The sequence below is a fragment of the Podarcis liolepis genome (genome assembly GCF_965112155.1).
Source record: "Podarcis liolepis genome assembly, chromosome: Z".
Lineage (NCBI taxonomy): Eukaryota > Metazoa > Chordata > Lepidosauria > Squamata > Lacertidae > Podarcis > Podarcis liolepis.
Window position 1 is genome coordinate 45,060,301 of NC_139570.1, and position 27,732 is coordinate 45,088,032.

Sequence of the window (27,732 nt, forward strand, 5' to 3'; positions counted from 1 at the left end):
GAGTGCCTGGTTTCAAATTAAGTTTTGCAGTCTGTTGCTTAGTTTGGATACAGGAGTAAGGTAAAGGGACCCCTGACCATTAGGTCCAGTCGTGACTGACTCTGGGGTTGTGGCGCTGATCTCTCTTTACTGGCCGAGGGTGCCAGCGTACAGCTTCTGGGTCATGTGGCCAGCATGACTAAGCCGCTTCTGGCGAACCAGAGCAGCGCACGGAAATGCCATTTACCTTCCTGCCCTTCTTGCCCTTCCTGCTGGAGTGGTACCTGTTTATCTAATTGGACTTTGTGCTTTCGAACTGCTAGGTTGGCAGGAGCAGGGACCGAGTTGCTCATTTACAACTAACTGTGGATGAAGACTTTGGTATAGAACAAAAAAGACACATTTTAGAGTAAAGTTATATATAGATAATGAACATATTATTGAAAAAATGTATAAATTACTGCTGAATTGTGAAATGCATGAGCAAATTAAAGAATGCATGAATAAATGGGCAAGAAATTTAGAGAATATTATACAGATGGCACGGTGCGAACATATGTGGATTAAAGGGTTAAAATATACACTGAGTTGTGACTTTAATTAATTTTTTTAATAAAATGGTATATCGTTGGTACTTAACTCCTGAGAAACTATTTAGAATGTATAAAAATGTTCCAAATATGTGTTAGAAATGTAATGTTTGGTGGTCATCTAAAAAAGTGAAAAAAATATTGGATAGAAATATATACATTGATACAGAGAATATTGAATACTGACTTTCAGCTGAAGCCAGAGCTCTTCCTGCTGGGACTTCTGGATATACAGTTAGAAAAAGAGTAAGGAACTTTGTTACATTGTATGATTGTGGCTGTGAGACATTTATATGCCCAGTGATGGAAGGATCCATTATTACCAACAATGGAAGAATGCTGTTAAAACAAAGAGATGAGATGGCAAAATTGACAAGTTTAATCAAAGAAAAGTCATTGTTAACATTTGTTAAGAACTGGAAACCTCTCATAGATTTTGCATGACACATGAAAAAGAAACAGAAATAATGACATCTGGATTTGAGGACTGAAGATAATGTTTGTTTATAGAAAGTGGCTTTCTTGGGTGTTATATTGGACTGGATGAAGTGAATATTGTTTTATGTAGTGATCAGATGAAGAATTGGAAGTCCCTTACCTTCTGAATTTCTCTCTCTCTCTCTCTCTCTCTTTTAATCTCTTTTCTATTTCTATTTCTTTATTTTCTTTCTTTCTTCCTCCCCCCTTCTCTTTTTGTTTTTTTTAAATTGGAGATAAACACAATGAAACCCTCCTACACTCAAATGATCAAAAATTACCCTGCAGATAGAAAACTAGTATGTCAATGAGAAGCATATTCCAGCCTTCTTACTGAAGTTTTAGCATTGTTGGGCAGGGATGGAGAACTTGTGGTCCTCCAGATGTTGTAGTTGTTGTTTAGTCGTTTAGTCGTGTCCGACTCTTCGTGACCCCATGGACCAGAGCACGCCAGGCACTCCTGTCTTCCACTGCCTCCCGCAATTTGGTTAAACTCATGTTCGTAGCTTCGAGAACACTGTCCAGTTGTAGTGCAACTCCCATCAACCCCAGCTCACATGGCCAATGGTGAGGAACTATTCAAGGCTGACTAGCACTGGTTGAGACAAGGGATGGGGAACCAGTGGCCTTCTAGACATTGTTGGATTACCACTCCCAATGCACCAGCCCCAGGTGCAGCTCTCCCCTGGACTAGACACAAATGAGAAGACAGGCAGTTGGGAGCTGGTTAAGGGTAGACTGAGGTTGATGGGGCACATAAAGGTAAAGGTAAAGGGACCCCTGACCATTAGGTCCAGTCATGACCGACTCTGGGGTTGCGGTGCTCATCTTGCTTTACTGGCCGAGGGAGCCAGCGTATAGCTTCCGGGGCATGTGGCCAGCATGACTGAGCTGCTTCTGGCGAACCAGAGCTCACGGAAACACCGCTTACCTTCCCGCCAGAGTGGTACCTATTTATCTACTTGCACTTTGAAGTGCTTTCGAACTGCTAGGTTGGCAGGAGCAGAGACCGAGCAATGGGAGCTCACCCCGTCGTAGGGATTCGAACCGCCGACCTTCTGATCGGCAAGTCCTAGGCTCTGTGGTTTAACCCACAGTGCCACCCACGTCCCGATGGGGCACATAGCTGCCAACTTTTCCTTTTTCTTGTGAGGAATCCTATTCGGAATAAGGGAATTTCCCTTTAAAAAAGGGAAACATTGACAGCTATGATGGGGCAGTGCCCCATTAGCACTGTTTACCTCCACTGCTCATACAGCATGGCCAAAAGTCAGAACTGATGGGAGTTGGCACCCACCGACATCTGGATGGCTGTACCAAAGATATTTAAGGAAAATGTGAGCTTTAATGAGGGATTTGGAGATAGGTTTGAAAGCTTGGGGACAACAATAGTGGCTTGCTACACTGATATCATAAATGTGCTCTCTGGAGTTTTGCCCAATTCTCCCTGGGCTGCTGCTGCTACTTAATCAGCATGCACCCACGAACTGAATTCCTGCCTGAACCCTATTAGTAGGCACTCATTGCAGTGTGAGGGAGACAGTTCACTCCAGATATGGTGCAGAATATCAACTTGATATGATTATCCGTGTATCCAATAAACCTTTAAAGTGGAGTAGCAGAATATCTCAGAGAAGCAGAGAAAGAATTTCTGCCCCCCCCTTCCTTTTGACAGAAGGATTATTTCCGAAAAGGTCAGGGTGTGAGGAACAATAAATAAATATCACTGAATGAAGCTATTTCCTCAGTGCACCTATGGAACTGACAGTTTCCTGGTTGAAGCTAGTAGAAAATTTCTGCCCCCAATATGTTGGGGGTGAGAAGGGTCTGGGGAAGTGAGAGAAGGATCTTGCTTTGCAGAAGATGGGAATTCCCTAGAATTGACTTCCAAATGGCTAGTTCATGTACGAATGGCAGAAGGGGGGGAGGTCACATAGCGCCAGCATAAGGCCTCTGCTGCTGATGTTGAAGGAGACCCCTTGCTGGAAAAAAGTGGACAAACACAGCAACAAACAGTTATCCCCAGTGATGTACCCATATTGCTATAGGGTCACAAAAAGCTTCATTATACTGAGCCAATTTCTCTGCTTGGCTCAGTATTCACTGTATTCACTGAAAAGCAGTGGCTCTCTATGATTTTAGATATGTTCTCTCCCAGCCACACTTAGAGATGCCAGAATTTGGACCTGTAAACGGCTGCATGGAAAGCAGGTGCCTTTCTCAATGAGCTCACTATGCCCTATATCCCAGTTGGCCCAAATTTTGTTTTAAACTGATTTCTCAAAATTAATTCTACAATTAGATGAAGCAGAACTGTTAGCTCCTTTAGCTCAGGGTGGGGAACCTGTGGCTCATGGTTGACAGAGATGGGGTGGGAAAGAGATAGGGGGAGCTTCTGTCCCAGCCAGTGGTGGTAGTAAGAAGGAAAAGCAGTAGATGCCACTGCCGGCTTGCTCGTTGACCTGCTAGCTATTGAGGAAAGGGTAGCAGCTCTCAAGAAGGACAACAAAGAGAAAGATTCGCTGATGCCCCCCTCCGCCCACAATACAGAGCCAGAGTGTTTCCATGTTGTCATTAAAATTCTTATAAGGACTAGAAACAATATTTGAAATGCAAAAAGCTGAGGGGTTTTCGGAAGGCGAGTAGGGATGGTCAGGATGGCACATTCTACATTTAAGTAGCAGATTTTTGTAGCTTTGGTGTCCCCCCCCCCACTTCTTACCTGAGCTCACAGAACTCTGCTTTCAGTACAATCAAAGTGGGGAGAGCTGGGGGGGGGGGAGAAGCTTAAAAAAACCACCCCACTACTCAACCCAGTATTTTACATTTCAAATAATTTCTGACATTTCCCTTATCTACTTGCACCAGAATGAAATGTGTCTTCGCTATTTGTAAGAGAAGGCAACCTCAGAGAGCTTAATAATAATAATAATAATAATAATAATAATAATAATAATAATAATATAATAATAATAATAATAATATAATAATAATAATAATAATAATAATAATAATAATAATAATAATAATAATGTTTGTAAATTGAATTCTCTGATTACCACTCTGTCATGGGGAAATTATTCCATATCTCTCTTTTCTTGTGAGTCTTTTCTTAAAAGAGGGGAATGATCCTTACCTGAAAATACAGTTTTAAAGATGCGCTCTATGTCTCACGGTTCCTCTCACCTGCACTTGGATTAGAGAAAATGCCTTTCTGGTTGGTCCCCAGGATGTTGGACTAGCCAATAGATATGTGTTCTAGAGGATAGGTCTCATACAGCTTTAATATTTCCATAGAAGGGGGGATTAGGCTTATGCTACTCTGATTCTCATGCAAGGAATGTCTGCTGAATTTACCTCTGCCACACAGCTGTTTAAGGTGCACGAGCCCAGTCCTCCAGGCCACTTTGTTCTGGTCTGATTCAGCAGGGCACTTCTTGCATTCTCATATTTTTTTATGAGAGAGGGTTGTGCAGGCTTAGGCATCACTTGCTGACTTAGCACTGTCCAAGGAACTACCCCCCCCCCAGGGGATCATCAAAAGCTCAGCTCAGTTCACAATGTCCACCAGCATTCCCCACTCTCATCCCCCTCCCTGCTACATCACCAGTTGGGGGTCACCCAATTAAATTGATGGGCTTTTGATTTATGGCAGACATAGGACAGTCACTGCCTTTCAGCCTAAACTACTTAACAGGGTTGTTGTGGAGATTAAATGAGGAAGGGAAGAACAAGGTAAGCCACTCTGAACTCCTTGGAGAAAAAAAGAGGAATATAAATATGCTATTCTAGGCTGCATCAACAGCAGTATACTGTTCAGGTCAATGGAAGTAATTGTCCCACCCTATTCTGCCTTGGCCAGACCACACCTTGAATACTGTGTCCAGTTCTGGGCACCACAATTTAAGAAGAATATTGACAAGCTGGAGCATATGCAGAGGCGGGCAATCAGGAAGATCAAGGGTCTGAAAACCAAGCCTTATGAGGAACAGTTGAGGAAACTGAGTATGTTTAGCCTAGGAAAGAGGGGACTGAGAAGAGATATGATTTGTTGTTGTTGTTTAGTTGTTTAGTCATGTCCGACTCTTTGTGACCCCATGGACCAGAGCACGCCAGGCACTCCTGTCTTCCACTGCCTCCCACAGTTTGGCCAGACTCATGTTTGTAGCTTCGAGAACACTGTCCCACCATCTGGTCCTCTGTCGTCCCCTTCTCCTTGGGCCCTCCATCTTTCCCAACATCAGGGTCTTTTCCAGGGAGTCTTCTCTTCTCATGAGGTGGCCAAAGTCTTGGAGCCTCAGCTTAAGGATCTGTCCTTCCAGATATGATAGCCATCTTCAAATATCTAGAAGGCTGTCACATGGAAGATGGAGCAAACATGAATATATGTGTTTTTTGTAAACATTGGTTGGCTGGAGAGTTTTGAAAAATTGCAAAATTCAGAGAAGTGTGAATTTTGGAAAACACCAATGAGGCAGGTTCACCTTTCAATACAAACTGAATCAAATTTCTCCCTCATTCCTGATGTAGAGATGCCTCTGTTCAAATCAAGACAGCGCTTGCATTACCTCACTTTGCAGTGTACCCAACTGCCCTGTAAGAAAAGTAAAAAGGAAGTGTGTGTTTGTGCAAGGAAAAGGTTAAAAGGGTAAAAGATCTGAGGTTCAGGCCACTGTGCCATTCTCTAACAATGACCCCTGGAAGAAGTCCTTTCTCAGTCATTCTGGCTATTCATAGGCAAGGAAGTGTTTGTTTGTTTTTACATGCAGTGAGGGAGCAATCTTTGTATTCTTAAAAAAACAAAACAAAACACACACCTCTCCCTTGCATAAACCTTCTCATTTGCTTGCAGGCATACTGATGAATTTAAACAAGATTATTACTCCCACAACCTTGATTCCAATACATTTGACTTTTAGCTTAAGCTGCAAAATATTTGGAGGTCTTTAGAGCAATAATGAGACTATTTTCTTTAGCCACACGCTAAAACAAATTGTAGACACTCAAAATAAATCTCTCTCCAGAAAGATAGGCAAATATTGAAATGCATAATGAAAGGAGAAGTCAGCAGGCAGAGGGGAAGTGGGGGCCAACAAGGTGTGGGGGGGATGTCAACACAACTATTTTAAATCCTTAAATTACTTTACTTCTTCTCATTAGTAAATATTTTAGTTAGTGCCACTGAACAAGCCATCTCTGCTGCAGGGCTCTCTCTCTCTCTCCCCTCCTCATTAGAGATCTCCCCACCATGCCTGTTCTTTAACTGGTCATAAGACCAATTTCTTTTCATTAAAAACTAGATAGGGAAATAATGAGGCAACCCAGGGCATCAAATCTCTCTTGTAACGGCCTGGTTCTTTCTGATGGTGGGAAAGAGCTAGAGGAGGACATCTAGAGCAGTGTTTCCCAACCACTGTTCCGCGGCACACTAGTGTGCCGCGAGATGTTGCATGGTGTGCCGCGGGAAAAATTAAAAAATTCGAAAGATATTTTTTTTTAAGTCAAATTTTCGATTGGGGCGCCGTCACTAGATGACCCCTGGGGTTCCCTCCCTCCCTCCCGCTCTGCACCTCCTCCTCCTCCGGGGAGGCCCTTCCTGGCTCTCGGCCAAGGCTTGGCGGCTGCCACTCACTCACTCGCTCGCCCACCCGTCCCTCCATCCCTGCACCCGGCCTCTCCCCCTCCGTCCCCGGCGTGGGGGCTGCCGGGATCCGTAGTCCCCTCGCCCTTGGGCTCCGCGCCCGCGCGGGGTGCGCAAACTACGCTTCCCAGTGTGGCCTGGCGGGCCGGGCGTTTTGTTTGAAGCGCTCTTCTCCCGGCCATGGAATGAGCACAGCGGCGGAGGCCGGGCGGGCAGGGGCTCTTCCGCGCAGACCCCACGCAGCCTGCCTGCGCCCCCGTGGAGATTGGGCAGCAGGATGGAGCCCGGGGATCCCCGCGGAGGTGGAGCGGCAGAGGCGGAGGCTGCCCCCCAGGTAGGGCTGCGTCGGGGGTTTTTTATTTTTGCAATGCTGCATCCGCGCCGGAGGGGACGCATCGGACCGCGGGGAGACCCCTTGGCGGGCGTGCAAGGCAATGCATGCGTGCAGGCGTTGCATGGAGTGCAGTGCAATGCAATGGCAACGCGGCGCCCTGCATGCATGCATGGAACTTCCACCGGCGCTCCGGACTTGGCAGGTGAGGGGGGTCCCCAGTGGGTGGCAGAGAGAGCCGGGAGGGCGAAGGGGAGCCGGGGGGAGCAGCGCTGCTCCCCGAGCCGAGCCCGGGGGGAAACTTCGGCGTCATTGCGCCGGGTGTTGGAAGCGGAGGCTGGCGGGGGCCCCTCACCTGCAAAACCTGGTCAGGCGAGGTTGGTGGGTCAGGCGAGTGGCCCAAGGGAGCACCCAGGGATTGTCCTGGCCAGGTGGGGTGATTTGAACCCTGCTCTTTGCCCGGTCTTCGTCCTCATTTAGCCCCCACATGTGCATGACTGTGCATGACTGAGGTTTTCCCCCCTCGTCTTGGCTATGGTGTGAGTCTGTGCTGTTAATTAATGGGGTTCTGCCTTCGGAGAAGATGAGCCAGCCCTCAAGGAGGTGATTATGTAATTTGCTAGCAATTCATGTCCCTCCCGGCGTGACGCTGCGCGCTGACGTCATGGGGCTGTAATGGTGGTGTGCCTCGAGATTTTTTTCATGAAACAAGTGTGCCTTTGCCCCAAAAAGGTTGGGAAACACTGATCTAGAGATTGATCCTTGTGGGTCAGCATTGGGGTAAAATTTCCACCCAGATTTTGAGCCAGCCTTTGTCTCTAGGTAGGTGAGCCATATTTCCAGGTGAGACTTCAAGTCAATAATTCAGTGGAAGATGAACCACTAGCATGAGTGGGACACTCCCCCTCCAACTTCAGTCTGTCCTCAGCCTCCACCTGCCTTTCTTATTTACAACCAGCCCACAGGGTGTCACTGGTTGTCAGTTTCCTCCTCCTCCTCTCAGTGTTGCCCTTATAGAAATCAGCAGGGGGGAAGATGAGGAGAAAATTAGAAGTAGTTGGCTCTGCTTGCCATTAGGAAATTTATAATTAATTAGTGCGATTTAAATTAAAGTGCAATGCAGCTCACCATAGCTGGGAAGCCTGTTATCAGGTGACCTGCTTGCCTGCTCATCCTGCTAAATGCTAAATGATGATTACACACGGACAACATCAAGGTCCAATGATTCTTTATCTTCAAAGTGGACTTGGAAGATACCTTCAAAGAGAGGAGAAAGTAGAACCAGACAGGGCCATCCTAACAGGAAGTAAGATCAGAGCTGGATGAAAGTGTGATGGTGGCCAACAACACTTAGATTTAAAGCAAAGGTGGGAAATTTCACACTCTGGAGCCAAAAGCAACTCTTTTAAGTGCTTCTATCCATTCCTCAGGACTGTCCCCAGTCCATGACTCCTCCCCAGACCATACCCTCTTCCCCACACCCAGAGGAGGGTAGAGGAGTCAGGGTCTTAAGGATAAAGGGCAGGTGGAAGAGGAGGGGGGCTGGATGGCTTTGGATGCATTATTTGGATGCAGCATACCAATCCAAATTGGTAATATGAGAGCATAAAGTCAGGTTCTGTAATAACCATTTTCCTATCTGCCATTTCCCCCTTCAACCTGAATAACAAATGAAAGTAAATTGACTGCATTAATTATTTCCCTACTGGGATGGAGAAATGAGAGGGATGAATGGGGATGGAGCTCCTGGGGCTGCCCCTGCAGACGGTGCTTGTACGACACATCTGTGAATTTAGAGGGCAGAGTGACCGTCTCTCAGAGGGCCTTGTGCAGGTGGCAGAAATTTTATGGAGAAGCCGAGACACTGCCAAGTAATGAACAGATGGCTTGAGTCACTGGTTATTTATTCCTGTAATTAGTAGCAAGCTGTGATCTTGGGGCTAAAAGATATTGTCAATTCCTGTACAATGCTTCTTGTCATAGTCGGGAGATGGAGATACTTGGAAGCTTGGGAAGAGGTGGGCCCTTGCAGGGATGGATGGCAGGCCCACTAATTCAAGCTAGCAGTTAGGCCCCACCTACACAATGCATCTAAAGCAGTATCACGTGACTATAAACAGTCCTGGATTTCCCCAAAGGGCCATAGGTGTCAGAAGCCCCATGGAGATGCCATGGAGTGGATGGTCAGATCCTGAGGACGAATGTTAGGGGGTTAGGGAGTTGGAGTGAGACAACCCAAGGGAGGTTCATAGTGGGATGGACGAGTCAAAATTAGGGTCCCAAGAAACCTCTGAGCTGGGAGAGGGGGCCAGTATTCAAGGGAGTCAGGAGATGGATACCAGGAAGGGTCAAAGTGGGTTGACAAAGAGATGTTATTTGTTATCGGATGCTCTTTGTTATTGGATGCTTCTAGTCAGGCACTGCTTCCTTCCCCTCCTGTCAATAAGGAACTTCCTCCTTCTGGGGAACTGCCTGATAGTAAGTTGGATACTGAGCCGGCAAATACTCCACCTCTGTCTCCAATGACATGAAGACACCAGTGCGAAGAAACCTCAGAGGTCCAACTCACTCACGGGAGTGCCCATTTGCTTGCCCAGTCCTGAGATGCCCATGCCCACCCTACTCTCCCAAAGGAAGCGGCAGGGGCATGCCACTTGTTGGATAAATCTATCAGTTTGCTCTCAGCCATGTAGATCACCTGCTGAACCTCCTAGCCTATGTACCACTATATCTACACAGTAAAGATTTTGGCAGAAACTGAAACCTGAGCTTGAGTTATTTATCCAGCAGTGAGGGTCAGGACACTGGGAGCTGTATTTTGCTAAGCGTGCTGAGAACTGTTAGGAGACCCCTGGGAATTGTAGCTCTGTGAGGGGAATAGAGGGTCTCCTAATGAATCTCAGCACCTTTAACAAACAATGGTTCCCAAGATATAATGGAATATAGTATAAAGGGACTTTAAATGTATGGTGCACAATACAATGCTTGCTATTCCTGCTCAGTTCCTGTTTGCACTGGCCTCACTTTTCCTATATTGAGCATGTCCTCTTAATTATGCCCACATTTCATTGGATGTCAGGACTAGACCCCACCCTCCCATCCATTCTGAACAGAGGAGCTGCTAGGAGACTCTCTCTGTGAGTGAATACAGTGGTGGCTGAGTAGGTACCTTTTCCCATTGATATGGGACTGATGGAAAACCCGCCTCCACTATATTGAGGTTCTCTGCTGTTTGGTTTTGTTTTTTTTAATGAAAAACTATCTTACATGAGGCAGCCATTTTTGTTATACAACACTCCAATGGTGCCTACAACAATTTCTCAACATTCCAGATGTACCCAGAAGCCTAATAGGGCTGGCACCCGTTGCCCTAGTGCTTCTCAGATGCAGGTGCAAGCCTATTCCCACTGTCTTCTACAATAGGTTTTTACTTGGAGAGAGTAGTGTATTTTTTTTTAATTTATCAGAAATTACAAATAATAGCCACCCCTTATTTGAGCAGCTCCTATAAGAATAAGAGGCTGTGTTAACAGTGCACATGCATACCCAAAATCACATTTGAAAAAACCTGCAAGAAGCTTCACATGACAGAAGACCAAGCAAGCCAAGGTGGGAAATAAGATTGTGGGGCTATCCTTGTAGGCTGTACAGAACATCCTGGGCATGTAAAACTAGGTAGCTGTTACGAAGGATAGGCTTGCTTAAGGTTATGCTTCCAAGTCATGCATGTGATTGCATCTCTGCAGCAGCTACACCTGCTGTATGGATCCTTTTTTTCAGCCTGAGGGACACGTTCTCTTCTGGGTAATGCTCCAGAGAGTCAGAAGCAAAGGTGGGCAGAACAACTAGCATCACTTTTAGCTTTTGTACAGTTGACTAGTATCTACACACACATGTACCCTTCTTTCTCCTCCATTCAGACATCAGAGCTGAATGAGTTGTTCCAGCCAGGTAAAAGCACTCAAAGTATGAATCAGAGTTAGTATGGGATGTGACTGGGGAGGATGTGTGGCTGGGAAGAGTTATGGTGACCAGATAAAGAGGCCTGGAAGGTTGCATTCAACCCCCAGAAGTTCCCATCCCTCATCTGTACAGTCTTGCTTTCCAACACTTTTCTCACAGGAGTTGCTCTGGATCGGGCTGCTTCCAGGAGGCATAAGACAGCATGCAAATGTACTGTTAATAATGCAGTGCCAGTTTGACCAAGATTGGGTAGTTGCCTTGGCAAGGTGCTGTGCAGGAGGTGAAAAGTGAGCAGCTTTTTTCTGTCAAGTGTCTTTGTGGAGCTAAAGTTAGCAAGCCTGATGTATGGGCTTCAACTCTGGACCTTAATTGTGGCACATGCTGCCCCATGTTAAAGAGAGGGATGGAGAGATGGGGAAGGAATGGGGCCCTCTATTATGCCCTGCTCCTTGCTTCCATGAATTATTTATACACCTGTTTTTCTCTTGTCTTATACAATGGTGATTTTATGCAGCATCAAACTTCATAATGAGAGCCACTGAGACCGTCTGTAACCACCATTACCAAGAGTAGTGTCTTTAGAGGAAATTTAGATTAGAACACGGGGCTTCGTGTGGTGAGGAGAGGCTGGCATGCTGAGAAATCTTGACTTTCTTGAGTGATTATGATAGTACAGGACTAGGGAACCTTTTTTAGCCTGAGAGTCACATTGCCATCTGGGCAACCTTCCAGTGTAGTTGGAAGCAGGGAACAAGACACAGATTCTTCTCCCCCACAATTGTACATGCTTTTAAAATTCCTAATTTGTCCCTGAATTGATTCAGTGCTGGATGCTGGTCATGTGTTCCTCTGGTTAGAGGAGTGTTCACAGACCTAGAAAATAGCAAGCAACATTGTCCAGGTATAAATCTCAATATTTTAGTTAGTTGTCTGTACAATGGTCCACTGAGGGGGAATTGATTCCTCAGATACCATTGGATAACAGCACCCATCATCCCTGACATTGGTCATGCTGGCTGGGACTGATGAGAGTTTTTATCCAAACAGAAACAGAGAACCACATCTTCTCCATCTCTGACATAAAGTTTGTTACACACACTGACCCTTTATTGGCTGTTCACATCTGTCTGGGATTTCTTTCTTAGAGAACCATCAGCCCAAAATGTATGTGCCCAAAGACAATTGATTCCCATCAATGCATTGAGATGGTCTTAATAGTCTTTAAAGCTTCAGCTGGGGGGGGGGGAGAGTCACTTCTCTTTCTAGGTTATCTCTTCATTTGTCTCTTTGTCCCTTCCATCTTTTCTCCTCATCTCTGTCTCTCCCCACCCCGATTGCCCTCACCCTCCTTCCCTCTCCAGACCCTTATTACACAGGTTGATTTTCTGTTGCTTGCCTTGGTGTGTAAGTGAGATTGTACTGAACTGATTGTACTGTACTGAGATTGTACTGTAAGTGAAGTTAAAAGTATTTCCCGGGTGTGATATTTAATCATTTGAATCCTTGATAGGAGTAGATTGTTCTTGTTGTTTTCACTAGCTATAAATCTCCAATCTATCTAATTTCAAGTCTCAGCAGTGAGAGAATTAACCCAGGAAATGTTCGTGTGTGACTGGAAAGGGGAAAAGAAAGAGAGAAGGGGCTCCTTGATCACTCAGCAAGGCAAAAGGAGAAAAGAGAGGAAACTTCAAAGGGTGACGCCATCCCATCCCTTGGGTTTTCATTTATTCTTTCTGTCTCCATTCAGAAATGAGGGTCGGGGTCGGGGTACTGTTGGGAAAGATGTCAGTGTTACACTTCAAGAGAAGCATGCCTGACCCTTAAAAAGCCACTTAGCTTCATCCTCTCATCACCATCACCACTAATAGGAAACACAACTCTCTGAGTGCCAATCCTTATGCAGCCAACAAAACACCATCTACCCATAAAAGCGAGCTATCGCCAGGTCAGGAGCACCCCAAGGTTTGATGATGTACACACATGAAAGAGGAGGAGACACTCAGGAGGAAAACACGAGGGGCTGGAATGGAACAGTAGGAGAGAGAGGAATGCAATGGAGTATGAAGTAAGAGGGCAGAGTTTTGTTTGTAATCCACAAGCCCATTGAAAGAGATTGGCCTTAGGTCTGATCTAGCAGGACTCCTTTTATGCTCCCAGTAGTAATTTTTGCATTTATTTGTTCAATTATCCATGAATGCATTCATTTATACCCCACCTTTCCTCAGGAGGTCAACGTGGCATATATTAGGGCTGTGCATTTCTTACCTGCCCTTCACCATAAGGACACAGGGAAGGTACAACAATATAAAAATGCAAAACTAAAATTAGTTAGAACAGTTTTAAATCAGAAGACTAGGGAGGGATAACTCTCTTCCACGGCAAGAGTGCAAAGGCAGTCTTCAGCATATGATGAAAGTTGTATAATGAAGGGGCCAGGCATGCATCTGTGAGGTGAGCATCCCATAGCTTAGGGGCTTCCACAGAAAATGGCCTCTCCCAGGCTTCCACTTCCCAAAAAAACTTTGGAGGGTTCTGAACTACAAAAAGAACCCCCCTCTATAATATTAACTTCTGGATAGGTCTATATGAAAGGAGGCAGTCTGTCAGCTATTTGGGACATAATGTAAATGCATTTTTTCTTCGTGTATGGAATACAATCTCTAAGATTTGCTGGAGATGCTTTTACTAAGCTAAACAGCCTGGCAATCATGAAACTGGCATAGCAGTCTCATATTTGCTGGAAGAAGGGAGGAGGCATCTACTTTGAACTTCCTTTTGTCTAGTTTTTGTTGTTGTTTTTAAGTTGATTGGTGCCTTTGAAGCATCATATCTTGTCACCCCCCCTCCCCAGCTACATTGACAGCAGAAGAAAATGTGCTTCAGAAATGAAATTTCTTTATTTCGACATCAGAAGTAAACAAGATGTCAACGGTTTCATGAAATGGAGAAAGAATGGAGACAAGAAGGGAAACAATGAAGAGAGAGGAATGATGGAGCAGCGCAGGAGATTGTATTTTCAAAGAAACAGTGACAACAGAAGCAAGGAAGGTTGAATTCTGAAGGCAGAGGAGAAGACTTAGAGATGTCAAGAATGTTCAAGCACCCCCAAAGACAGTCATGAAATTGAGGTTGGTAGGGTTGATTGACTTCAAGCATCTCACCTAATTCTCTCCTCAGAAGGATATAAAATGTCCTAGCTGATGGGATATTTGATCTTCTTTGAGGGGGTTGCAGATTCTATTGTAATCATGTTTGGGTTCTCAAAACTTGCTAGGGCCTTCTCCTAGCTTCCTGTGACTCTGATCAGAGCCAGTGCTATCTGTGCTCTCTCCCCCCATATTGGTTGGCTAAGGTGCACCTTGTTAAATCCCCTTCTTGCCTTTGATGTAATTAGTGCTCAAAACCCCATTTAGAGGGAGGATGGGCTTTAAAATACACACAGCAAAAGAGATTAAGCCCTACATCTGACAGAGTTGGGGTACTATTATGCACTTAGCAGCCATTCTTTCAATCCATCCACCAATCCATTTATATACCACCTTCCTTTGGGATACATGGAAGAGTGCATAGTGTGATGAACAGGGAGGGTCATGTCAGACTAACCTGATCTCGTTAAGTCATGTCAGACTAACCTGATCTCGTTTTTTGACAGAATTATAAGCCTGGTAGATGAAGGGAACACAGTGGATGTAGCCTACCTTGATTTCAGCAAGGCATTTGACAAGGTGCCCCATGATATTCTTGTAAAGAAGCTGGTAAAATGCGGTCTTGACTATGCTACCACTCAGTGGATTTGTAACTGGCTGACTGACCGAACCCAAAGGGTGCTCATCAATGGTTCCTCTTCATCCTGGAGAAGAGTGACTAGTGGGGTGTCACAGGGTTCTGTCTTGGGCCCGGTCTTATTCAACATCTTTATCAACGACTTGGATGATGGACTCAAGGGCATCCTGATCAAATTTGCAGATGACACCAAACTGGGAGGGGTGGCTAACACCCCAGAGGACAGGATCACACTTCAAAACGACCTTGACAGATTAGAGAACTGGGCAAAAACAAACAAGATGAATTTTAACAGGGAGAAATGTAAAGTATTGCACTTGGGCCAAAAAAATGAGAGGCACAAATACAAGATGGGTGACACCTGGCTTGAGAGCAGTACATGTGAAAAGGATCTAGGAGTCTTGGTTGACCACAAACTTGACATGAGCCAACAGTGTGACGCGGCAGCTAAAAAAGCCAATGCAATTCTGGGCTGCATCAATAGGAGTATAGCATCTAGATCAAGGGAAGTAATAGTGCCACTGTATTCTGCTCTGGTCAGACCTCACCTGGAGTACTGTGTCCAGTTCTGGGCACCACAGTTCAAGAAGGACACTGACAAACTGGAACGTGTCCAGAGGAGGGCAACCAAAATGGTCAAAGGCCTGGAAATGATGCCTTATGAGGAACGGCTAAGGGAGCTGGGCATGTTTAGCCTGGAGAAGAGGAGGTTAAGGGGTGATATGATAGTCATGTTCAAATATATAAAAGGATGTCACATAGAGGAGGGAGAAAGGTTGTTTTCTGCTGCTCCAGAGAAGCGGACACGGAGCAATGGATCCAAACTCCAAGAAAGAAGATTCCACCTAAACATTAGGAAGAACTTCCTGACAGTAAGAGCTGTTCGGCAGTGGAATTTGCTGCCAAGGAGTGTGGTGGAGTCTCCTACTTTGGAGGTCTTTAAGCAGAGGCTTGACAACCATATGTCAGGAGTGCTCTGATGGTGTTTCCTGCTTGGCAGGGGGTTGGACTCGATGGCCCTTGTGGTCTCTTCCAACTCTATGATTCTATGATTCTATGAGGGCAAGAACCATGAATATTAGGGCTGTGACCCAGATTCAATTAAAGCTTGATTTCCAAACTGAACCAAGCTGATTAAAGGGGATCTTGTAGGAATGTTGAGGAAGATTAGAGATCTATTAATTATATACAACCCTTCCTCATTCATGTTAGTAAGCACATAGAGCAGAGCACATTCCTTGCGGCAAATAGTAGCAGGAAACTGTTGATGGCTGGTGTCAACCTTTTAATTAAGCAATCTTCCTGGTAATTATGGGTTCTTCCTGGTAATTTCCCTTTTATTTCACGCTTAAAATAATAATAAGACAAAGCAATCTTTTTAAAAATAAGAATAAAGTTTATCCACAGTTAGTTCACATTCAGTAGCAATCTGACGTCAGGCTTTAGCTGCAGTTGCAGTTTCACTTGTATAATAAAATGTTGAGAAGTAAACAATCGTCTGAACTTAGTCTCAGACTTACCACATGGGCCTACATCCAGAGGCGTAGGAAGGTCAGGTGGTACCTGGTGCGGAAAATTTCTTGTCACCCCCCCCCCTTGATTTTATTTATTATTATTTTTTTGCCTGCAAAAATGGTTTTACATTATTTACAAAGGAAATCATCATCATCATCATATTTTATTTATATCCCACCCTCCCTGGCCGAAGTCAGGCTCAGGGCGACTAACATCAGATACATAACATCAATATAAAATCAAACAATATTTAAATTACCTCCTAAAAACATGTCAAAATCAAATTAAAGTCTAATTAGATAGCTTTCTGCAGGGTTAGGGTTGGGAACAGTAAGTGCTCCAGTGAATTGAAATTTCAGCCTTCACAACATAGGAAAATGGCTAAGTAAACAGCTATTTTCGTGGAGGTGGGTCAAGATATTAACTGATATGCATGAAATTTCATATATAACGATATAATCCCTAGTGTAGTAAGATAAGACCTTTGGAGCAGGCATTTTTTTTTGTTTTAAAAAGTTTTTTATGAACCACCCTAGTAGGGCAGTAATTGTTCCTTGATAATTTGTCACCCTCCTCCATGATGGCACCTGGGGTGGACCTCTCCCCGCCCCCCCTTCCTGTGCCCTTGCCTACATCCTTTGTTATGGATGAGGCTGAATATGAACAGCAGGATCAATATATCCAAAAGGAGCAAGAGAGGAAGATGACTGCGTGCACAACCCTTTTATTAAGGATTTACTTGAGTCATGCCCATCTACCTGATCGCACTCAGGGGGAGGTGGCTCCCAACAGGTATGACAGGAAGTTTGGAGCCACATTCCTCTGCGTGTCCATTCTAGGAAAACAGGGAATGCTGGACTTGACTGCTCTATGTTAGGGTTGCCATATTTGTATTAGGGAAGGGCCATAGCTCAGTGGTGGAGCACCTGCTTTGAGTGCAGAAGGTCCCAGCTTCAATTCACAGAATCTCCAGGCAGAGCTAGGGATGTCCCATGTTTGAAACCATGGGGAGCCACTGCCAATTAGTGCAGAAAATATTGGGCTAGATGAAAATGGTCTGATGGTATTTGGCACCTCTGTATGTTCTTATTTCAACCAGTCCTTTATTCAGAACCATGAGGATCAGAATCTTAGTTAGGGGAGCAGCGATGGCTCGGTGGTAGAGGGTTTGTTTTGCAAGAAGGTCTCAGGTTCCATCCCTGGCATCTTAAAGTAGGGCTGGCAGTGTCCCCTGCCTGTAACCCTGGAGAGTTACTGCCAGTCAGTGCAGGCTATACAAAGCTAGGTGGACCAGTGGTCTGACTTAGTATAAAGCAGCTTCCTATGTTCCAGCCTTTGTTGCCCAAGCCATGGCATATACCAATATCTTCTAAAAGAATTCCATGGCACCCAGAAGGAATGGAATTTGTTCCCAATCATATCAAGCACTGGTAGGGAGTTTATGCAACTGGGTAGATCTGCACAGAAGTAGACAATCCATCACTGTCAGCAAGCAGTAGCGGAGAAGGAAAGAAAGGGGGGTGTTTGCAAGGGATACTCGTGGTGCGGGGAGATTCTCACAGCTGTTCCGCTCTCAATGTAAATACGGACAGCCCCATTCATCATCAGCTTCCCTTCTTCAGCACACATCCAGGAGAAAAGGACTGGATGATTTACTGCTTGCAGCTAGAGTGTCCGCAGCTTTTTCTCAGAAACTGTAGCATTTAAAACAATGAAATATATATAATGAGGGGAGTGGTTAGAGGCAGGCAGTGACTGGTGTTATGACTTGCAGGCAGTAGTAGATGTCATTTATTTATTGAAGCCATTTGCATCCATATTTCTACCCTTGAGAGCCGTAAGATTGCTTAAACATGATGTAAAGGCATATGCAATTAAAAACAAAATCCTAAACAAACATTATCATAAAATTGACCCCCAGTTGTTGAATCGGCAGCAAAGGGATAAATTCCACTGGTGTAGCCACATCTAAATTACTGAGCTTAGTCCTGTTTGTTGTGGTCCAGGGAGAATGCTAACAAAACTGGAAAGGACTTAGGAATGGAAGAATTATGAAAAGGCTAATCAGAAACAGATACCAATAAGTTTTGTCTAGAGATGGAGAGGGGACATGATGGCTTGCAAATATTTAACAAGAGCTGAAAAATAAGGCTTTGGGGCTGAAAGCAGATATGACATTGGAGATATGTCTCAGTGCAATACACACACACAATGAGTCACCAGCTGCTTGGGGACACTGGACTGACCCATTCAGATTTCAGAGTTTGAGTGGATTTCATCCATTGGGTTATGTTCATTGCTAATGCTATTCAGAGTAGACTCACTAAAGATAATGGACATGACTAACTTGGGTCCATTGATTTTGATTGGTCTACTCTGAGTAACACCTACTTGCTGCATACAAAGTACTGGTGAAGGAGTTGAGGCACAGCCCACCTCATTTGATCTTGTTGCTAACCCGTTGTCTAAACCAGAGGTCAGAAACCTCAAGTCCAGAGGCTGAATGACTCATTTCTATCTGGCCCTCAAAATTCTCCCTAGGTGAACCCTTTCCATAAACCACACCCTTTCCTGGTCCAAGTGCTTTTGCCTGGTTGGAATGCATTCTTCAACTCTGATAAATGCCTCTTGCTTACCTGGATGGAAGATAAAGATGGCTGTTTTGTCTAAGAACTAGCCTACTGTACAAATGTTATATGGTCATTTGTTGCTTTGTCCAGTTTTACCTTTGGCCTCACCCAGTACTGATTCACAACCCTTGAAAGGTCACCTAGAATTGAACGTGGCGCTTTGGTTGAAAAATGGTTCCCACCCTTGGCCTAAGTCTCCCTAAATCTGTGGGGTCCTCATTTGCTATAGCTTTTGTTCATCCTGAAATTACTCAGCTTGCAAGACTTGCTTGGCCTGTGCTAACCATGAACTTGATACAGGACTATGGACAGTGTCTGTCTCTAACAGCATAAAGGTGAAGGAGGTTAATTAACTGGGAGGGAGGGAAAAGAAGCTGCCATGTACTCATGCATAACACCCCTTCCCATATGCAGATGCTTGGAAGACTGACACACCTTTTACTTGGTTTAGCACACCCCAGAGTTCCCATCTTACTTGACAGCTATCTCCTTTCTCCCTCCTCTGTGCTGCTCTTGAGTCATTTCACTGGTGCTTTGCCTGCCTTCATTTCTGGCAAAGTGTCATGTGGAAAATAACGGTCTCAAAACACAACTGATGTTTTATGAATAAGAAGAGGAATTTTTTCCATGCTGTTCTGCACATAGAGTGTCAATGTCAATAATGCATAGGGAAGTATGGAACATGGTAGCCTTGTAACCTTCTTCCCCAAGGCAGAAGTTGTATAGTTTGTGTAGACAGAACTGGGAAAGGTATGCAGGAACTTGCTTTACACTGAGTCAGACCATTGGTCGATCTAGCTCAATGTTGTGTACATTGGCAGAAGCTCTCCAGGGTTTCAGGCAGGGGTCTCTCTGAGCACTATCTGGAGATGTTGGGGGTTCTACCACTGAACTATAACTTTTCCCACAGGCACTAGTTCATAGTTACAAAATCCTTAGAAATTAAACAGAAAAAGTTGGAGGGGAGAAGCCAAAGTTTGTTAATCCTTCAGTAGAGCCGATGGAGTAGCGCTGCCCTCCTTCTTTCCCCCTAGTGAAATTTGATAGGATTACAATTGCTGAATAATAGTTGGGGGAGAGGGAAAGTGTGATGGTGAAGACTTCAGCAGAGCCGAATGTGATGCTAATGTCTACAACCAAGATTGTCTACCAGGCTTGTGTGTTGAGCACTCTGCTTTATGGAGCAGCTGGCGCTGTGGTCTAAACCACTGAGCCTCTTGGGCTTGCTGATCAGAAGGTCAGCAGTTCGAATCTGCACAATGGGGTGAGCTCCCGTTGCTCTGTCTCAGCTTCTGCCAATCTAGCAGTTCAAAAGCATACCAGTGCAAGTACATAAATAGGTACCGCTGCGGTGGGAAGGTAAACAGTGTTTCTATGTGCTCTGGCACTCACCACGGTGTCCTGTTGCTCCAAAAGTGGTTTAGTCCTGCTGGCCACATGACCCGGAAAGCTGTCTGTGGACAAACACCAACTTCCTTGGCCTGAAAGTGAGATGAGAGCCACACCCTATTGTTGCCTTTGACTGGACTTAACCACCCAGGGGTCCCTTACCTTTACTTTTAATGGAAGTGTTGTGGAAAACTAACAACCATTAGGTACGATGTCTCAATGCCTTCCACATGTGCTGTATCAGGAGGATTTGGAGTATCACATGGCAGGACAGAGTTTCAAGCAAAGCTCACCTTCCCAGCATGTTCACACCTTTTCTCTCAGTGGCGTTTATGCTGGCTTGGTCATGTCCACAGAATGGAAGATGGCAGGATCCCTGAGGATGTGCTCTATGGGGAGCTGGCTTCAGGCACCAGGCCCATTGGCAGACCAGCTCTGTGTTACAGAGATCTCTGCAAACATGACATGAAGGCTAGCAACATTAACCCCACCGTGTGGGAATACCTTGCAGAAGACTGCAGTGCCTGGAGAAAGTCAGGACATATATCCATAGCAGTTACTAGAAAAGGTAATCATTGTGAGGGGAACGGAGAGAAGAAGCGCCATGTTGCATCTGCAGCAGCACAACTGGACACCTTCATCTGTCCCAGCTTCAACAAAACATGTCTCTCCCGCATCAGCCTCTACAGCCACAGCAGATCTGCAACTTTCCAACAGTTTAACTTCACCCCCAAAGGTGCACCCCTCCATTGTCTCCTGAGGCAGATGGATGCCAACAACCTTCCTTCCTTCCTCTCCCTCTGTGGCAGCCTGCTGGAAGGGCTGCTGTTTCATTACACTTAAGGGAAAGTCTGATGGTGATGGCTTTTGGGGAGAGCATATACGAGTTGCCCTGCTGCCCTTTTCTGCTTAAGAATGACTGCTTCTTGATAATGACAGGCTTTTTTGTTCTTAAGTTCCATGCATTTTCCCCTCCCCTCCCCACAGCAATCAGTTGGCCTCTCTTAGCTGGGCCCTATTACTATTATTCATCAATCTTCTCTAATAACTAGCAAGTGCTACTTCAGAGCTACTCTGGTTTATTTATATGTTATGATAAAATGCAGCTGGGAAACACACACAAACATAGTTTATTCTTTTTAAAAAAGATGATCCACTTACCATCTCTGTTCATTAACCTGTGGAACTGCCACTCACACATATTGGGAGGAACTCTAAAATTATTTCATCCCGGGCATCAACTCTGTTTTGAGGAATGATGTCTTCACTGGCTGTTGTACGTGACTGTAGCCACAAATCTAGATACAGATACCATGGTACCTCGGGTCACAGACGCTTCAGGTTACAGGCGCTTCAGGTTACAGACTCTGCTAACCCAGAAATTGTACCTCAGGTTAAGAACTTTGCTTCAGGATGAGAACAGAAATCGCGTGGTGGCGGTGTGGCAACAGCAGGAGGCTCCATTAGCTAAAGTGGTGCTTCAGGTTATGAACAGTTTCAGGTTAAGAACGGACCTCCAGAACGAATTAAGTTCTTAACCCGAGGTACCACTGTAGTTGTATATGTTTACAGTTATGTAATAAAATTATCTCTTTGTCTTTATCTTTTTATAATATTTATGTAAAGGCATGGCTCTTAGGTCAGTTTCTGCTTGGCAGTGCTTCAGTTCACCATAAGTGAATTGCGAAGGGGTACTGCTTAAATAGCCCCAAGATGCAGTGTGATTACGATGAAGAATTGCATACACAAACTTGTTCAGGACACGTATGTGAGAATAGCATATGATAATGTTTAAATAAGGCATCTGAAGCCAATGACAGGCTGGCTCATTTTCCCTGGAAATCCGGATCACAGCCAGGAAAACAGCTTTCAAAATGACATTCCCTCTGCAGGTTTCACACACACTTCTCTGGGTTTCAGCCCAAAAAGTCTTTGAGGTCTCAACCTCTTCAAAGCGGAAGGGAACTTGTCAGTGGAGAAGAACTGTCAACTGTTTGTTTATTCTAATACAGCTCTCTTTGCAAAGGGGAAGGACAGGGTCTTCCCAGAATATATTAGCAGTGTACAGGAGCAATAGGCTCCTCTTTCACAAAGCTAACTCAGCATAATGGATTTCATATAGACATAAAACCCTTAGACAGAAGGGTTTTTTTTGTCCAAATTCTCCAAAAATAGGAATTCAGGGGCAACAAATAATGTAAGCAGGGAGAAACCTGCTCACCCCTAGAAGGAAGAAAGAAGGTCCACTCTCCATGTGCTCAGAGGCACTCTTATCTCTAGCCACCAGGTTCATGAAGAGAAAAATATTCTCAGCAATGGCATGCAGGGCATAATTTGGGCCAATGTCTCTGAAGCTGAGCCTGGAACCTCTTTGAACTAGAAAAACATGAAGCAGCATCCAAGAAGAAGACTGTCAAATGGCAACTAAACTGCCTTTCCTCCAACACAATAGAGATAGATGAATCTGTATAATTGTTTCCTGTCACTTACACACATGTTTGCTTGTAAATCTGTAACACCCCCTTTGACATTAATCTGCAACTGCTGTTTATTCATTTCATTTCATTTATGAATCATATTGGGAGGATGGAGTGCCTGTTGTTTCTCCTTTCCAAGTTGCTTACATTCTGGGCTGACCAGATAAAGGTGAGGGTGGGCCAGAAGTGATGAGACAGGATGGCAGAAATGCTTGTAAACTCTCCAGGTGCTCCCAGCATCAGAATATAAGGCTGGACTTGGCAGCAGCAGAGAGAACCCTCAGGGGTATAGAAAGAAAGAGAAAGACAGAGAGAATCTGAAGGGTTTACAGACGACGCTATGGGTTTCAGAGCAAGTAAACTGAGCCAGAGTAACTAGGAGAGAAAGGAGCTCAATTAGATGGCTGGATTTTCGTACGGTAAGGAAGCATATCTAGGTTAGTACACCCAGCAGTGAGCCATTCAACATAATGGAAGAAGGGAACCACTAAGCTACCAAAAAATAATAATCTATGGGGCTGTAGGTAGGGAGTGTAGGCCTATTGAAAATAGGCTAGTTTTGTTTGCATTCATCTGTCTCAAGAGACAATAGATTGCACCTCCGAGGGTGAAGTCAAACTGTTCGAGAATCACAGCACCTGTAACTCACTGAAATGAAAAGAATACCTAAGCCCATAAGAAAAAGGACCCACCAGGTAGAAAGAGATAACCAGGGTCCTGGGAACCCTAAGGAGCACAATTTTGACAAATTGCTTCCCATGAAACTTCAGGAAATGATTAACAATAAAAACTAATATTAAAAACAATTTCAGATTCAATACAAATACAGGCAGAGAGAAGAACCGCTACTTAAAAGGCTTATTGGGAAAGGAGAGTCCAGCAGGAGACAGACACTAGAAATGGCGGGCGCATGGTATGTAATGGGAGGGAGTTTCAAAGAGTAGGTGCCACCACCTTGGAGGTTTCATACCTATATCATAAGAAACATCCCTCCTGATGGGATGGTATTTGCAGCAGCCCTCTCCTGCAGTGATCAGTTGGTTATACAATGGGTAAGGACAAACTTTTAGGTATTAAAAAAATGCACATGAAAATTAGCTATGCTTGTTCAGATGCATAGGGTTGTATCAAATTAATTTATACTTAATAAGCAGAGATCAGTCATGTCCATTAGTTTCAATAGATATACTATGAATAGAACTAATGCTGGGTACAACCAATGGCTTGCCTCCAATGGTAGTTATAGAGTAGATCCACGGAAATGATTGGACATTACTATTAATTTCAATGGGAGTACTTTGAGTGTATGGGATGTTAGGGGAGTGGTACCACCTCTGGTGGGGGTACACATGCTCCTTCTGGGGTACTTTGTCCACTTTTTCAAATTATTTTTATTAATTTCCCAAATTATTACAAATCAAATTTCTTAAAACCAGGTTTCTTGCACCTGTTCCAAACATATGATCACCATCATTTCCTCACATAGCTGCATTATTTCTTATTTGGAGTCCACTAGACAGAATAACATAACAGAGGCTACACATGTCTCTTTCATTTTGCAGGGGAGACCATTTGAAAATCATATGAAAGCACAAAGCACCTTGTCCTCCCCCTTCCTTTCCTGGCTTTTGTAGGGGTTCTCAAGCTTCAAAGAAAACATTCTGATACCTTCAAAGCGCCAAGCCCAGTCCTTTCGGTAGCTGACTGACTGCAGGACATTAGCATGTGTCGGTCCAGGAGTGCCTCTTTCTTAAAGCCAATTGTCCAAATTAAGGAGGAACCAACCACAAATCATGCTGGAGACAGAGGCTTCTCCATGGCAGGGACACACCCCCAGGGACAGTCTCACACCTGCTGTGCCTTTCAAGTTGGCAGACATGGGCTTGAGCGGTTCAGCAGGATGCAGTGAGCTCCCCAGACCCCATTGGGGAACATTGCAAGGATTTTTGCCTGGCCTTCCCTTGCCTGAACTTCCTCACTGCCCGCAGAGAGCAGCGAGGAGCTACCACCATTGAGTTCTTGACTAGCCAAAAACCTACTTTGTCCACTTTTGGTCCCCACTCAGCTCTTGCCTGTGGCTTGTAGAAGCTGTAAGCATGCAACAGCAGCCACACCCCAGGAAACAGCTTTGACTGGCCGACCAAACCAGGTGAGGGTAGCCGATGGGTTTCAAACCTGTGGTGAATTAGGGACCTCACTTGCATGCAGAAGAAGCGTACATGCACACGAAAGCTTATACTCAGAACAAACTTAGTTGGTCTCTAAGGTGCTACTGGACAATTTTTTAATTTATTTCAGCTGTATCAGACCAACATGGCTACCTACCTGAATCTACAAATACCAATCAGAGTTCGACTGCATAAATCTCCCACAACAAGCAGGGCCAGGGAGGGATGTGGCCTGTGGTGTGTCGCATTGGCAGAGTCCCAGGGTCCAGGCAAAGTCACTTGGGGGCTCCCCACCCTTGCTGTGAAGCCAAATGTCAGGGATGCTGTCGCTGCAGGCTACATTGCAGATTCTACCTTGAGCAGAGAGTTGGACTGGATGGCCTCTAAGCCCCTTTCCAGCTCTATGATTCTGTCATTATATATATTTGCCAGAGGTATAATGAGGAATCCAGAGCCTTGTGTCTATTTCTGAAGCAGCATCTTCTGGGGTCCTGATACTGTCATTCCCTAGCTCAAAATTAAGGGCTGCAATCTCATCTCTGGCACACTGTGTACAAAGAAAGCCATTTTACAGGAGGCAAGCAGGGCGTAAGCCTCTCAGAGATGCTTTTACCAGATGACAAAAATCATTCTTTTCTTTCCCCTGTTAAATATTCATGGTGCTTTGATTTTTAGATACTGAGGTACATTTTGTTTCCAAATGTGCCAATCCGGTGTCTGCGCCTCAGAATTAATTCCACCTCTTCCCACCCACCTGCAAAGGAAACATATAGAGGCAGTGGGTACTTGAAAAATAGTTACTTTCCTCCCTGTTTTCAGTGCTGCACTTAAATATCCATGTCTATATATTTAGGCCTTATACTGTATTTATGGCTTGCACTGAAGCTTTGTTGCATTACTATTGCAATCTTTCTCCCCCCCCCCCAGGCTGGTCCATTGTTTTCCCTTAGCCTTGTACAAATAGCATGTCAGCATCACCACACATCCTAGGCTGCTGTTAATCCCATAAAACAAGGTGCTTTAACAAAGGTTCTCCTACGCTTCTGACGTTTTGAATATTTGTAATTTTGAGGAAATATTTGCATAGGCAGCTACGGAGAAGCTTCTGCACTGAATGACAGATCAGAGGCAGCTTGAAAACATTGGCACAGTCTGTGTTCAACATTTGTTTGTGAGGAGAACAACCACCAGAGGAGGCATAGCAGGCATTTATATAGAAGCACAACATGGAAAAGCAGAGAGCAAATTAAAGAGGAGCTCGGGGTTAGGACTTAATGTTAAAAACCACACAATCCTATATGGACTACTCAGGTTTGGACATAGGAGCCAACTTGGGCCCCAGACTCTGGGTGCCCAGCAGCTCGCATGCGCAATGTGACATTACAATGTCAGGTCATGTCACAGCTGACCACCACCACTGTCCGGCACCAGGGCTTCCACCTTCACTGCTGGGCCTCTGTTAGGGGCCACTGTAGCCACAGACATGCCTCTGTGGTGGCGGCAGGGATGGGGCAGCAGAGTGTGGGTGCCCACAGCCCCATGGAAATGGTGCTCTGTTGCCCCACCCCTGCTGCCACCATGGTGACAAGGCCAAGGCCTCTGCTGCGAGGCCTCCACCGAGGCCTGCTGTGGCCACAGACACCCCCAGATGCACGTATGATGTAGGCCTCAACAGGGGCCCCACAGTTGAAACGGAGGCCCTGGCCCAGTCACCACCACAGAGCTGGAGGTAAAGCAGGTGGTGGGCAGAGATTGGGTCCCCACAGTGAAAATTTTGTGGGTGACCAGGCTCCCAGCACCCCCTGGAGTTAGTGCCATTGGGTCTGGACCTTAATCCCAACTGATTTCAGCATAGTAAGCTGTTTTATACTGAGAAAGACCATTGGTACATCTAGCTCAGTATTTGTCTACTCTGACTGGAAGCAGCTCTGCCGAGTTTCAGCCAGGGGTATCTCTCCTGGGGTGTAAGGGATTTAAGAAGGCATCTTTTTCTGTCCCACCCTGTATTTGTCACACACAGCACTGGTCCCATTCCACTGAAGTTCGCCTTCCACAAAACAATGCTATTTCTCTCACTGTCCACAGAGGCACACTTTTGTAAGTTTTGTAATTAATTACTTAAATTACCATTGTTATGACATAATTCTACCCCATTCATTTCAATGCAAGGGAAACAATATGCAAATAGGGAGGAAAAAACATAATTACATATCATTTGTGGATCCACTGGATCCTGAGTAGTCTCATCCTAAGTAGTCTGGATCCTGATGTAGTCATTGGCCCAACTATGGGTCTGATTGTCCTGTCCCCTGAGCCCCCAACCATGGCATTTATGAGCAGAAGGGCAGCAGATCCAGCAGTAGCCTTACCATTCTACAAAATCCCACTGAGTGGGGTAGTAGTTTGGATTATTTTATTTATTTCTTTAAAAGCAAAAAGACATCATTTTTTAAAATGAACAGTTGCTAGGGGCATGGTAGGCAGCCTCCACCCCTTCCCACATTTATAGGAAAATCCAGCCAAGGATGACCTAGGTTTTTCACAAAGTGCAGGCACCTGAGGAGCTAAAGGAAATGGAGTGACAATGTGTTGAATGAGAGCAACAGCATTCACAAAAACCACTGACCACCTCCAAGGCAATTTAAGCACAATAACAACAACCAACATCACACCCTAGAGAATTTCACCTTTTCCTCTCTCTCCTTCAATAGTTTTCAAATGCAAATTCTTTTCACATTATTGATGGAGAATAGCTGGGTGTAGGGTGGGGGAGAGAACGTGTTCTTAGT

General features: G+C 45.0%; 1 long non-coding RNA gene across 1 annotated transcript in view; it reads right to left on the reverse strand.

The window, feature by feature from the left end:
- Nucleotides 1–24,321: 24,321 nt before the first annotated feature.
- The window catches only part of LOC310698658, a 268,507-nt gene continuing 265,096 nt past the window's right edge, over nucleotides 24,322–27,732 (reverse strand). Inside the window, exon 3 of the long non-coding RNA XR_014521667.1 lies at nucleotides 24,322–24,443. This is a non-coding gene — a long non-coding RNA (uncharacterized lncRNA). The remainder of the gene's footprint in view (nucleotides 24,444–27,732) is intronic.